Here is a 12756-nt window from a genome sequence, read left to right on the forward strand (position 1 = left end):
AAGAGTTTTTCCTGTCCAGAATGGTAACTCCTCCTCCTTGATCACCACATTCTGCCTCCCCCCCTGCTAGTAGTATACCAAATTCTCAACCCCATTTAAGCATGATGCTTTCTTTTCACATCATCATATTTAGTTTTTAAGCAATGTGCTGCTCTGGATTTTACTTGATAGAGACTTTTATGTCTTTGAAAGAAGAAATATTCTAAGATAATATCTTACCACTTATTTATTTAGATGTTTTATCTCATGGTCATTTAATCAACGACCATGATACAGATACATCCCTAGTCATTGAACAGAACCTTGACATACTGATAAGGAATAATGTCTATATGATACAGCAAGTAGAATCATGTATTTGTATCTGTGATGATGTACTGCCAAACTCACTTGGGTACTTTTAATGTGTGATCTCAGAATCTGTAAGAATAACACCTAAGAATCCATATTTATTTTCTGCACAAAGTTACAAAATTATTGGGTAAAGATTCAAGTCTTTTTTCTTTGTCCACTGTCTACCATTTTTGTTTTAGATTTAGTGAAAAAAAAAATTACTTGAGACAATCAATTGCTTGAATTAATATAGAATATACATAGGTACAACAGGTACAATAGGTATACTGTCTTGTATAATTCCTGAGAAATATACAAGAAAAATAACAGGTTAAATAGGTATATTGTCTTGTATCTTTCCTGAGAAGACTGAGAAGAGGGTATAGCTAAATGAGTTAGGGGTTTGATTTTAAGGGATCTGACTGGGACATTCAAAGTAAATGACCTCAGTTAATATGTAATAATGTAAGGCTATGGTAAACATAGTTCCTATCTCTACTGTCCCTAATCTAAAAAGGTATACCATCCACAGTCATTTCTTGGCAGTCAGGTGATATCTCTAGGGAACTAGGTTATGTATCCTTAGGAGAAACATCTACCAAAAATGGACAAACCTCTTCTGCCCACATGTTCATGAACTCCAATTTTCATACACTATATCTCATTCCATATGGAACTCAAATGAGGGTCACCCAGAAACTGCCACCAATATGATTAATGAGTAAACTCTATACTGCCCGTCAATTTCTTTTAAAACAAAATGAGTCAGAATATAACAGAATCCCTATATTGGGACAGATTTTACAGATTTTAGGTCACTTGTTAAGTGACTTAAAGATATAATTAGAACCCAAACCAGGTGACTCAATCCTTGCCCAGTGGGTATTTCATAGCACATTAACTATAATCACAGTTTTTAAAAGTTTGGACCATATGCTTCTGTCAAATCATTCTTTTTTTTTAATGCATCATGATGACCAAAAGTTCCCAAACTCAACCCTATAGAGAAACTCAGCAGTGCCTTCTCTGTGAAGGGCCCATATTTGTGGAACCTCTTAGCTGCTGGAGTTTAGCAGAAGCACAATTCACTGTCATCCAGTCAGTTTTCAAGATGTCTCTTTAGATTGTCATTTTATTGACAGTAATGTGTTGCTGCTGCTTTGCATCAAGCATGTTAATTACTCGAGTCTGGAGTTTTGAATTTGTGACCTAAAGTGATTTTAGCTGAAGAGTTGTTTTGTTTTGTTTAAATCAGTCAAATAAAAGAGAGACAGAAAAATTACTAAGTGGAAGTCCACAAGTGTAATAAAAGAATGGAAACCATAGAAATAGCAAGTTTGAAGTATCATACCTATCTGAAAAATAAATAGAATAATCCAGCTTCTTCGTGCTATTCTATTAGAAACTTCCACTACTCTGGGACATTCCATCTCAAATGTAAAAAGTTCTGAAACCATTCTTCACTAATTCTCTTTGCTAGGGTCATAAAAGACTTTATAACACGTATAAAATAATTACAATCATTGAAATCATAAATCTCATTGTAAACTTATTTTTTTAAATGTTAATTAAAACCCCGTTGTAGACCATATAGTATAGGACAATGAGCACTCAAGTCCCCGAGTTGCTAAAATTTAAACATTGCTGACAATAACATGGTCTTTTTTAAGACTACAGTGTCCATTTATCATAGTGACTTCACAGTTTTTCTCTCTTATTTTTACTCTAATTAGCACTTTGTGTGAGTACTAATGAATGTTGTTAAATTTTAACAATGTCTATTAGGTTTTGTTTCCTACAAAATGTAACCATATCTCAAGTAATAACAACTGCATTACTCCATCATCTCAAAAAACCTGTATTAGCATTTCTGCAGATTTGTAGTTATAATTGTACTTCTTTATCTCTATCTATTCCATTGCCAACAAGCATACATGCATACGTTTATACTTTCACACACAGACCAATATTGGATTTTTTTTTACTATTTGACAACTACTAATAGTTTTTACCAGTTTATAAATATTTAACTAAGTCTAGCCACACTGATTTGCACCTGCTTTCCAAGGACTTTTTCTTCTTCTAAGACATGTCATATAACTAACATGGTAAATAGCATGATACATTTTTAGAATTATTTTCATAGAAATAACCAGAAAAATATCTACTAGGCAAGTAAAATTCTACAACCTTTTATGATAATCAGAGCCAAATGCCATTTAAGTAGTTTTATTTTGCTCTGCCATTTCTCCTGTTCCAATATTTTCACCTATAAGTTTAAGTTACAGCAAATTCTAATGAGTTCTTATCCGTATGATGACTTCTTAATATGATAGTGATTAACATTTAGTAACCACTTTGTATGTGTCTAGTGCAGAAGAACTTTTTTATACTATGAACTTTTAATGCATTATTTTATTTAATTTTTACAACATCCTTTTGAAGTAGGTACTATCATCACTCACCTTTCAGTAGATGAGGAAACAATGGCTGCAGCAGAGAAAGAACGAGAGTCCATGCCTGATCCCTTAATGACTAGGCTGCTTCTATTGAACACCATTCTGAGAGTACCAGAGAGCAAAATAAGGCATTTGTATTCTCAATTCAAGAAATCTTGGGGTTAAGTGTGGAACAAAATGAGAACACTGAAAAGTGATACTCCTGTAATATGAGTGTGGGGGAAAAGCTACATTTTCATTTTCACTTCCCCAGGTTAACACTCTTCATATCTCTGAGTTTGGGCCTATATACAGGCAACTTTTTCTAAAGGCAAATTGGAGGATGCCTTCCTTCATTCATGCATGCACATACATATGTGAGCCAATTTTGCAGGGTTGGAAATGATGAAATTCCAGGTACGGGAGAGACAAAAGTCGTATGATTTTTTTTCTCCCACTCCCTCTGTGTCCCATTTTCCTGTAAATGTTTAGTTCTGTAAACCACAGTTCAAATTTATTGTAGAGAATTAAATAATTTCTTTTGTTATCTGCTTTAGATTTACCAAACTCTACATTTTGTTCTAGAAATTGTTCTCACTTCTGTTGTTAATGCTCCATGTTTATATATTTTGATACGATGTCACTTTAGTAACTAATACCATCACTTCTATTGAAGCTGATATCAATTTTTTAAAAGGCTGAGGGGATATTGTACGTGAAACTACTTAGTATGGTTGCCAGCAATAGTTTTAAATCATGCTAAATAATAGAAAAGTCTCATCATTAATCCCCCTATCTAGTCTTTTTGATTCGGGGCTTTTTAGAACAGATGCTAAAGAAAAATTTTTAAGTGTGAAGAAAAGGAAAATTAATAGTAGGGATGAAAAGTGTGGAGGACTTGCCACAAGCGATGAGATGTTAATGTATTCACAATAACCTGTAAGCAACACTTCTTATCAAATTAAAAATATGCGTACAAATACCCAGGCTCTCATCCCATTGGAAGGAGGGCAAAATCTATTTAGAACGAGAGGGTCATGGCTTCTAGAACAGTGGGGAAGACAAGAAAAGCAGAGAAAAGGGGACAGTCCCTCACACAAAAGAGGAAGAAAAATAAAAAGAAGAGATGGGGAGTTCCAGATATAATAGCTCTTACAAGTGATTTGGGTCTAAAATGTGAATCTACTTGCCAGAATACAGACAGCAGAGGCATGACCACAGACTTTCAGAAGCTCCCAGTCCAGAGCTATTTCCTACTTTCTTACTAAAGATCTCATTGAGACAATAATATATTCTTAACTCTGTAGATTGCAAATATGTATTTTCAAATAAAATAACATAAAACCTTTGAAGTGCCCTTTAAAAATTAATTTGAGTCTTCTTCATGAAATAAACTAAAGAATTCTTATGTCAATAGGCTGAAAAATTACAAAACAGATGTCAAATAACCTTCATTTTGCAACAACATTCTATGAATCTGACATCTAGTTATTTCAGTTAACATCATGTATAAAACTCAGAAACTCAGAAATTATGCATCCAAAGAATGAAATACTAATTCATGACAGCATGTTGAAAAGAGCAGATGAGAACAATACACCACAACAGTACATAACTTGACCAAATGATACTGCATACATTCCCGTCTTCCATGACAACAGAAACTTACTGACTGACAATTTACATCTGGTTTGCTCCCTTATTCTGCAAATCACAAAAATGGGTTGCTGTAGCAACTGCCACATGCAATGTAGTTGACTGGGGGGAAAACACCCTTAGAGTACTTTCTAAGAAACAAATACAGCATGTATTTTTATTGTTCCTCCCACCCTAAATTGAACAAATCTCCTTACAGGTCTATTTTCTCATAGCTTTAAAAATGGGCTTGCTCTCTGTTGTTTGCATTTATATTATGTGTACTACCAATTTATGCAAATGGTGAAAAGAAAAAAATCCATAAAAATATAAAAGAAATAGATGAAGATTGCCTGAGTCACATGAATGTGATAGGGCCATTGTCTTTTATAGCATCCCCACTTTTTATCATTGACAGCTCTTTTAGCCAGTTTAACTCCACTGATGTATGTATCAAATCTATGAGTGACACTCCCAGGAATACACAACACCTCAATTCTTAATGTACCAGCAAGGGCAAGCTTATTTTTCTGAATCAGAAACAAGAGCCAGTACAAATAATAGGCAGCTAATTTTCTTAGAAACATATTTGTAATCTCACAGTAACACATAACATAGTCTGTTTCCAAGGATACAGCAGAGGACCTTAGAACATATAATACCAACACTGGTGCACATTAGAGCAGACAAATTAGCACGTACACGCTAAATAAAATGGGAGGAATACTTATCCTTTATCTACTTACTTCTCAATTGGGAACTAAGAGAAGAGGCAAAGTATCTAGAACATTTAAAGCCCTGAATGTGGAACAATTAAAGCTCAAGTCATTGTTCTCCTTATTTAAGGGCAAGTCTGACAACTTTTCAAACTCTACAGATATTGGTCTGATGTGGGAAGGTCAACTTTTTTGAAGGATCTTAACTATCATACCTTGAAATAATAGAAATCTCTTCTCTCTACAAACTCACTGGTTTTGAGAAACTATCTAAGAAAAACAGTCCAATTAAAAACACACAAATAAAATGAAAAACAGATATGTCTTCTACCATCACCATTTTTGCCACGTGGAAACTTCTCATGAACTTCTCACCACCTGAGGCTTGAGATAAAGACTCGCTATTTTGAGGCAGAGACTCAAATATAGCAAGAGTTGGTGAAGTATGGCTGCTAAGAGATGCGAGGCTTATAAATAACATTAAGATAACAGGAATTAAAGTCTCTGTGTGTGAAAATACTATATATCTAGGATGCAGATAAAAACTGCCCTTACAGATCTTGCAGGGAAAAGTGCCTGACTATACTGTATAAAACTTCTGCTGTACCATTTAATTATACTAAAAAAAAAAAAAAAAAAAGAATCAACACACAAATAGATTTCTTTTCCACTGTTCTCAATTTAAAAATAATTGGAGAAATGTGTGTTTTGTTTAGAAGAGTAAAGAAAAACATTCATTCGATAGTACCACATAGAATCATTTGCTTAATAGCATTTCTAATATGTTATGCATTTATTCAATCTACTTCTTTCTATATTAAAATGCAAAAACAATTACTCTGGATATAAATCCTAGAAAACAATCAAAGTTTCTATTAAATCAGAGGAGAGACAGTTAAGCTGCAATGTGATTTGCAGATGCTCATGAATAGACAATACTTAGAATTTCTCTCACTAGAATGTGAAAAAGATAGATGGGAGAGATTCAGAAACTTCCTTCTTTCCCCTTTCCCTCTGTCTCTCCTCCCCTCCCTTCTTCCTTCTCTCTTTCCTCTCCCATTTTTTCTTTCTTTTTAGACAGACTTTGAAGAAAAGTTTTTATATAAAGTCTAATAATTTAAATTATATGGGCATGTAAAATTGCCTTATATTACAATGCCAGCCCTACAGCAGGTAGAAAATTCCTTTCAACATTCTATTGTAAATAGTTTATACTCAACTGATCAGTCACAGGGGAAAATGGGCAGATTCAACCTCCTACCTCCTTTGTCTCTAAAAAGAAATTCTGGGTAGTTCTTTGTATACTTATATTAAAGTCATTTCTGTTCAGTAAAAACTCAAAATAAGCATGTTGAAGAAGGGGCAATGGAACATGAAAGCAATGAATAAAAAGATTCTGTGCATGTATAACAAGCATTCTGTATTTTACCTTATCTGAACAGAATTTTAGAATCCACATGCTTTAATTGAGGCTCTAGTAAAGTAATAATCTCAAATATGAAATTCAATAGATGCGTCTCATGCTCTGATGAAATGTCAAGGCCACAGATTTGTTATTTCAGATCTAGTGAGCAATAATTTTGTTGGCTAATAATAAACTCCCAAAGATTTATTTGCAACATTTGGCTGTCCATTTCAAAGCTCTGGGTCATGCTGTAGTATTTCCAATTCTGCAGATAATATTATAGAATCTAGCATGCAAAGCTTAAACTTTTAAGTAAAGTTTACTAGTTTCATGTGTGCTGAATAGACTTTGAGTTCTTCTGCTGAAATTTTGCACCAAAAATATTTCCCAGTCTCAATTTGCAGCAGATATTGTCTTGATTTGCATCAACTTTTCCTTAACAAAGTATATATGGCTTTCTTTACAATACTGTTTTTTATTTTTATTTACAGAAGACAGTACACTGTCTTCTGTAAGTGTCACTTTCTAGTGCAGATTCTTAACCCCAGTCTAGGTTTGGAGACACAAACCTCACAGATTGTTGATGTATTCCATTTGATCACTATCAGTTGGCAACAAGTATAGTCTGGCCTGCAGCCACACCAAACCAATTTTCTCGAGGACTTTTCTCAGTACTTAACACTCAATTATATTAATGTTTATTATTGCTCTTTTTGTTGTTGATACAGCTTTTAACATTAATTCTGGAAGTCTGTGGCACTTCCAGTCATTAAGAATATATTATAACCTAAATTACATGATTTTCTATATTCTCCAAATACAAATGTCACAAATTTTAAGAAACTAATCTGTATATCTTATACCCCACTACACTGTGCTATTACTAGAGATATAATCTATAAAAATCAATTGAAAACCATATCTCAAGTACAAAAAGATATACAAACAAAACATATGTATCTCTATTAGTTTCCTCACAACAGATTTATTCAAGATATAATGAGAGTAGACATTGGATTAGAAGAACTTTTATGACTCTTTTTAAACAATCACAGATTTAATTATACCCTTCTAAACATACTAGTATTTTCAAGTGGGTTTTGTTACACTTTTGTAATCTCCTGAATTTAAAAAATGCACACATATTTATTTTTGTTTGCCAAGCTAATATCATCACTAAATAGTTCATGCATACAAACCACATGAGTCAATTCAGCATTCACCAGCAAAATAAGGGTCACAAATGAGTACCTTGTACAGCAAATTTGTTTAAATGTATAAGAAGCCGGGCGCGGTGGCTCAAGCCTGTAATCCCAGCACTTTGGGAGGCCGAGACGGGTGGATCACGAGGTCAGGAGATCGAGACCATCCTGGCTAACACGGTGAAACCCCGTCTCTACTAAAAAATACAAAAAACTAGCCGGGCGAGGTGGCGGGCGCCTGTAGTCCCAGATACTTGGGAGGCTGAGGCAGGAGAATGGCGTGAACCCGGGAGGCGGAGCTTGCAGTGAGCCGGGATCGCGCCACTGCACTCCAGCCTGGGTGACAGAGCGAGACTCCGTCTCAAAAAAAAAAAAAATAAATAAAATAAAAAATAAAATAAAAATAAATGTATAAGAAGATGGAAATTTATAATTAAAAGCAACCGATATTCATTCATTCAGTAGATATTTATTGAACTACAATGCCAGGCAATATTCTAGCTAGGCACTGGAGATATATAGCTCTGAACAAAACAGGAAACAACTTTAATAAAGCTAACATTCTAGTGGAGGTGATGGGAAGTAAGCAAAAAAGAAAAAGCAAATAATTTCTAGCAGTCTTAAATGATCTATAAAGAAAACAACATGGTGAGAGTGACTTTAGGGGGTATTTTAAGTAAGGTGGTTCATAAATAAGGTATTACCAAGAAGAATTAAAGACCAAATTAAAGAACAAACATCTAAAATGTGTAAAACATTTTCAGTACAATTTAACATGTTCATTGCCAGCTACATGATTAACTATTAACTTTTCTTCCATAATTAAGTTTTTTTTTTTTCAAGTCAGTTTTCCAAGGTTTGAGGGAGGCACATCTCATACAAGAGCAAGAAAACTCAATCATCATGCTTATGAACTACAAAAGCATCTTAATTAAGTTTTAAAAGAAAGTATCATTTAATTTCACTGTGCAAAGAAGACAAGTCAGCATTGTATAGGCTTACGCAGTGAGTTAGACATAGGTCTAGACATGAAGGTGTTTCATTAACAACTAGTAAGGGGGCAATCAAGTACATATATCTCTATAACACAAAGCTTTATTACACAGAGCTCATAGGAAGAGGCCTGAAAATGGAGTCGGGAACCTGGGACAGAGTTCAGGAGCCATCACTGATATGGCCCTCCAACTTTGACCACCTCATGAAATCTCTCTGAGTCATCACCTGTAAAGTGGGTATAACTGAACATGCTGACAGGATTGTTAGGGAATCAAGTAAGGTCATATGTGAAAATTGAACTGAATTTGTACATTATAGAACATTATGACTATGACTACTATTGCTGTTTTTATTGTTTGTTGCTATTGTTATATGATGGAAAACTGAAGTTAATGGAAAGGGCCCTTAAAAAGTCTTCAGGGGCCGGGCACAGTGGCTCATGCCTGTAATTCTAGCACTTTGGGAGGCCGAGGTGGGCGAATCACAAGGTCAGGAGTTCAAAACTGGCCTGACCAATATGGTGAAACTCTGTGTCTATTAAAATTACAAAAATTAGCGGAGCATGATGGTTCTGTAGTCCAAGCTACTCAGGAGGCTGAGGCAGGAGAATCGCTTGAACCCGGGAGGCGGAGGTTGCAGTGAGCTGAGAACATGCCACTGCACTCCAGCCTAGGCGACAGACCGAGACTCATAAAAGTATTTAGGATCTGAACTATACTAAAATATCAAAGATAAGTAAAGCATCAAAGATCCTATCTGTTCATGGATATTAGACATAAAGACATCATTAGGGAAAATGATATTCTTTTTCAAATCTCTGTTTCTCCATACAATTGAAAGGAATCAGTGATTAAAGAAAACCTCAAAAGTAGTATTTTTCAAGTCCATATCCATTATTGTGACAGTTTAATTATTTTTCTCATATATTTAGAATAGCTTTTATTCACTGAAATAATATATTATCTCCCAAGAAAACATAAACAATACCAGGAATGATCACAAATATAGATGATATCTTACTAACCAGTGTCATGAATTATAATTAACAGAAATCACGAAAAAGTTTTATTCCTTTCTTGGTTTGGATGTTCAGCTCCAAGCCCAAAATGGTTTAGTATAAACTTTACTACATAACTATCTTAAGGAAAATATATAAAAATGTAAGTATAAATATCAAAACATAAGTATAGAATACAAATAAAGTTCAAAAAATGTTTCTACATATATGAAATTAATGTTGAGTAATTCTTGATTGAGCAATGTGAAATATTTCTGCAACAGACATTAACTTGTAAATTAAATAACTTTCCTTCACAAAATAATTTTGTCTTGGCATATTGGAACAGTAAAGTTAGGTGAATGTCCCAGATCAAATTTAAGGGATTCCAGATCTTAAACCATGTGACTGTGAAGGGAAAATTTCTTCTCCTAACTCAGATCCAATAATCAAACACTATTCATTTTATCCATAAAAATGTATTAAATCCTACCCTGTGAAGCTGCTATAACATAATATAAAACCATTCGCTTTTCTGAGCCTAAACTGATAGTCTGAAACATAATCCTAAATTATCTGGAGGGAGTTTATCTACTAAGAAATTTTCCCAAACAGGTGATTTGTCACTTAGCTTTCACCTAATCCATATATGAGATGAACACCAGGCTTCTAAGAGGGAAATGAATGCAAATTTACAACCTTGTTTTTAAAGAACTCTTTTTCTCCATTAAGATTTAGAACTCCCTTTGGGGCTCTAGTCATGTATAATCTTGCAAAAAGACACTTAAATGGGCATACTGCCTATGCTCTTCATGGGTAGCAGTTGTTAAAAAAAAAAAAAAAAAAAAAAAAAAAGGAAAGGTAATGTTACCAAGGACCTATATTGTCCATTAACACAAAATTAAAATTTGGTATGCATCACAAATTGTACTGCTTTCCATTAAAAAAAAAAATAGCCCGTTAGTATTTTTACTTCCCCCCTTAACTTTAGCCCTCTCTATTCAACACATAAGGCAAAATGTATTTCTTTTATCATGTCACTTTTTTGGGGGATCTCATATTTCCCAAATGTTCATAACCTGGTATAGACTAGTTCTTAAATGCTACAGTAGTCAAATATTGTAAACACATTAAAGAAGAATTTACCATAAAGCCCATTATGAACAGAAATAATGTGATTCAATTCATGTTCCCCTGCGTCAATAGTAATTTTAAATGAATTCCAGGGGGTTGTAGGCAATAAAATTTTGCAAGGTCATCTACATAAAGTAGTCCTACGTGATTAACTTCAAGTAGAGAGCTATTGTGAGGCTTCTATAAAGTTAAGTGACTGCACTACATCCTGGGTGACAAAAGGAGACCTTTTCTCTGAAAAATAAAAAATACATGTCTTAAAGTTAGGTGACAGGAAAAAGGAAATGCAAAACTTTATTTATTTATTTATTTATTTATTTATTTATTTATTTATTTTTGAGATGGAGTCTTGCTCTGTTGCCCAGGCTGGAGTGCAATGGTGCAATCTTGGCTCACTGCAAACTCTGCCTCCTGGGTTCCAGTGATTCTCCTGTCTCAGCCTCCCGAGTAGCTGGGTTTACAGGTGCACGCCACCACGCTCAGCTAATTTTTGTATTTTTAGTAGAGATGGGGTATTTTTAGCAGAGACTGGGTTTCGCCATGTTGGCTGGTCTCAAACTCCTGACCTCAGGTAATCCGCCTGACTTGGCCTCCCAAAGTGCTGAGATTACAGGCGTGAGCCACCACTCCTGGCCCTGGAAATGCAAAACTTTAACCTGCATATAGTGCCTTTTATTTCCACACAGGAAATAAATAACAAAGCTTCACTGACCTAGCATGCATCAAGAACTTTAATTCTGTCTGTTACTTTGTACTTCAGAACCGTTCAACACAAGTGTCAGGGAAAGAGCTCATGTCCTATACAGTAATGAATTTCCACTCACAAAAAGATGCACAAACATGTACACAGCCATAAATATAGCCTCCACGTCTTGGTTGAAACTCAAAACCATAATTCAGGAAGTTTTTTCAAAGCTTACAGTGGAATGTTTGCTGTTCTATTTTTAAAACATTTTTGTATCCTCTGGACACAAATATACCAATGTTGTTTTAAGCAGATTGTCAAGAAGTTAAGCAGGAAACAAACCACAGAGCATGAGGGAAATCTGACACAGTTTTAAAAAGAAAATAGACAATACCATGCTTATAATAAGGAACTAAAAATACAGACCACATTGCTATTATCATCTCCCTTAGATATAGTAACAGAAAAGCACCATCAATCTCTGAACTCAGGGCAGGCATCAGCTGACACCAGCACACCCGAAAATGTGGTGCTATAATTTAGTCTTGTTTACTGCATTTGAAAAAATTCTTTCAAACTGAAGGAGCTCATTTTATTTCCTTTCTTCTGACACATGTTTTATCTTCCCAATTCTTAGTAAAAACGTAAAACACTGATATTAGTGTTGTTTTATTTAATAGCAATAAGAACCAATACTTTATTATATGCAGAATAGAAAGTGAACTACCCAGAAAGATTCTACTCTGAGTTCCTTCAGAGGAATGTTCCTCTCCAAAATATAATTTTAAGATTTCTGTAATAATATTGTAACTAAAATGTTCTTCATTCTCTATCTATACTATGTCATTGGACTCTTGTCCACAGGTTTCCTTATCTTCTTTACAACCCAATGACTTTCTATTCTGTCAAACTTAATCAAGGAATACAAATGAGATGAAAACCTTTTTGCTGCCATCCTTTTACAACATATCTATGCTTCAGAAACCATCCCTCCTGAGATTGATAAAAGCATTTACTTGTGGCAATCAATATAGAATAGTCCTTTTTGTTTGTTTGTTTTTGGTATACATGCCTATCATGTCCTCCCATGTAAAAGGCCCTAGAGAGTAGTGCTTGCAAGATCAGAGAGCATAAGGCAGCATACTCGTGTCTGTTCATAAAACCAACTCAAGCTGCAATCACTTCATTTCTTTCTTTTATTTTAACTGTACCAGG

At 34.4% G+C, this 12756-nt stretch overlaps 2 protein-coding genes and 1 pseudogene across 10 annotated transcripts in view; 1 reads left to right on the forward strand and 2 right to left on the reverse strand.

Annotated features, from left to right (window-relative positions):
• The window catches only part of IMMP2L (inner mitochondrial membrane peptidase subunit 2), an 878275-nt gene that overhangs the window by 430770 nt on the left and 434749 nt on the right, over positions 1-12756 (reverse strand). The gene's annotated exons all lie outside the window — the stretch shown is intronic.
• The window catches only part of LRRN3 (leucine rich repeat neuronal 3), a 33762-nt gene that overhangs the window by 9801 nt on the left and 11205 nt on the right, over positions 1-12756 (forward strand). The gene's annotated exons all lie outside the window — the stretch shown is intronic.
• Positions 8571-8655, reverse strand: LOC119626355 (small nucleolar RNA U13; annotated as a pseudogene).

Source organism: Chlorocebus sabaeus, chromosome 21, assembly GCF_047675955.1.
Source record: "Chlorocebus sabaeus isolate Y175 chromosome 21, mChlSab1.0.hap1, whole genome shotgun sequence".
Taxonomy (NCBI): Eukaryota; Metazoa; Chordata; class Mammalia; order Primates; family Cercopithecidae; genus Chlorocebus; species Chlorocebus sabaeus.